This window comes from Ciona intestinalis, unplaced genomic scaffold (genome assembly GCF_000224145.3).
Source record: "Ciona intestinalis unplaced genomic scaffold, KH HT000723.1, whole genome shotgun sequence".
Taxonomy (NCBI): domain Eukaryota; kingdom Metazoa; phylum Chordata; class Ascidiacea; order Phlebobranchia; family Cionidae; genus Ciona; species Ciona intestinalis.
This window is the reverse complement of record NW_004191044.1, coordinates 1-2,335: the sequence shown is the minus strand read 5'-3', so window position 1 is coordinate 2,335 and position 2,335 is coordinate 1.

Below are 2,335 nucleotides of genomic sequence, written 5' to 3'. Positions count from 1 at the left end.
GAAATGAGGTCACTTTTGGGTATTAATAGTGATAATATTGACCCTAGCCTAGAACTCCTTATGAAGGAAACGTTCCTCAAACGTATTCCAGCCCAGGTGCGTCAGATTATCGTCGCATCATTTCTTTTGATCCTAGATTCTCTTGCGAGAAAGGCTGATAGTATTTTATTTCGTGAACGTTTAAATTTAGATTCTGACCGTAGGGACGTTAATTTATCTGCTAATCGTAACAAACTAGACCTAGCACAGCCATATGTTAACGAACACTTACAGTTTCATGAAACGGATGCAATTCAATGTTGGACAACAAAGCAACAACCGTGGAAACTACCAAGGAGGCTTCAGGAACAAAGGATTCCGGAGGAGCAACTTCTCAAACCATTAAGTAGGTGTGTCGGACAGGCGTGGAATGGAATCACAGAGGTGATACTCAAAAAGGTACTGGTTATGGCAATCAACGTCATACAGTAAATAACGACAGAGGATTTAACCGTTCCTCTGCCCCAAGCCCAAATAACAGTCGCAATATGTGTTTTTATCACCGGTCATTTGGAAATAAGGCTCTGAGATGTGTACAACCTTGCGATTTCGAGAGTAGCAACGCTTCAAAAAACTTGAGGCGTGGCCTGCCCAATTAACTGACGTGGCAGGACACACAATAAGAAAAAGGGGCAGTTATGTAACTGACAAGATTTCCAAAAATTTGTTCCTTGTTGATTGTGGAAGCTTCCACTAACTTGTTACATACAATATCCAATAACACCAAACCGATCCGAAGTAAAATTAAGTATTTGACGTAACATTATTTGGCGGCACCACAGTTCCTGTTAAAGAGAAAATAACACTTGAGATATGTATAGATTATGTCTTGACTAAGTGGGATTTTTATTTATCTGATGATTGTCCACCAATTTTAGGATTAGATTTCCTCACCGCAACAAAAGCTAAGCCAATTTTTATGTCTTGACTAAGTGGGATTTTTATTTATCTGATGATTGTCCACCAATTTTAGGATTAGATTTCCTCACCGCAACAAAAGCTAAGCCAATTTTGAAATCCATCTCCTTCGAAAAATTTAGATTTCAAGGAGTGGTGGAACATAAAAGAAACGGAACATAAAAGAAACAAGCGGAGAAAACAATCCGGACACGGACATCGTGGCAACAACAATGGCACTTAAATTCTTGGTGGCGAACGCAAACAAAAAAGGGAATCTGATACAGGAAAAAAGGTTAGTCTTAAGGAGCCAGAATACGTCCCAATTACGCCCGCAAAGGATTGGAACGCTTACCAGACTGTAATCCCTCACATTCCTTCTGTAAATACTTGGATGATTAATGGGGAGTGGAACGAGCCTAATTACTCAACAGTTAATAATCCCACAATTGTAAAGTCACTCAGTACAGCGCCTAGGTTACATGCACGTCCTCGTTTAAGTCAGAACGCAGCCGCATTTGTGCCCTCAGGCTGCAAACCTCCACGTAAACAATACGTCGAAAAATGGCTATTGGACGATGGAATCCGCCGCAAGCACATCTCACGATGACGCGGTTACAGTGTGTGCCCACGCATCTCTTAGGTCGGTTGGGTTCGCTAGGAATCACGTTGACCGCCGCGCACCAGTCCTTGCACCTCTTGGAAGACGCGCCGCAGGCAGAGCAGATGCAGAAATCCGACGAGTCGAATTTCAGCTGCTCCACGATCGTCTTGCAGCACGGCATCAAGTGCTTCCTTCTGTTGCATGCCCCATCCTTGGTAGAGGTGGAGTCCTTTCTTGCAGCACATGCGGGCGAGGAAGTATTCCCTACCACACTCTGTACATGCTGTGTCGGTTCCCGGAGTTTGAGAGTCCGGGAAGACCGACTTGGTCTTACAAAAGGGGCACTCGTAGCCGTCCTCTCTGGTGGCTTTAAGAGGTTGCTGGAGCGCTGTTGGGGTCGTGCTTCTCGATTTCTTCTTGCACGAGTCGGACTTCTCCAAACAGTCTTTTCGGGCCGGCGTCTGCCCCGGCTCATTGCAAGGGGCGCGTTCCATCTTCTGGCTTCCAGTTTGGGCCTCTTCGTTGGGGTCTTCTTGGCCCTGAGCGGCGGTCTCGTTCTCAGGAGAAGGATCGCGTGACCTGACATCGGTTTTCGAACTCCTCGTACTCGGACGCCTCCGACGCTGGATCGTCGGATTCGGACTCTCCGGTCGTGGACCTAGTGGCATCTGCCTGGAGGTGATGGTCCTCTCTGCCACTTCAGTTGGAGGCTGCTGGTCGCTGGTTGTCGCAGCCTCCATCTCTTCATCGAACCGTTGTTTAGGGGTCGATGGCTTGGTGGTCGTCGGCGCGACT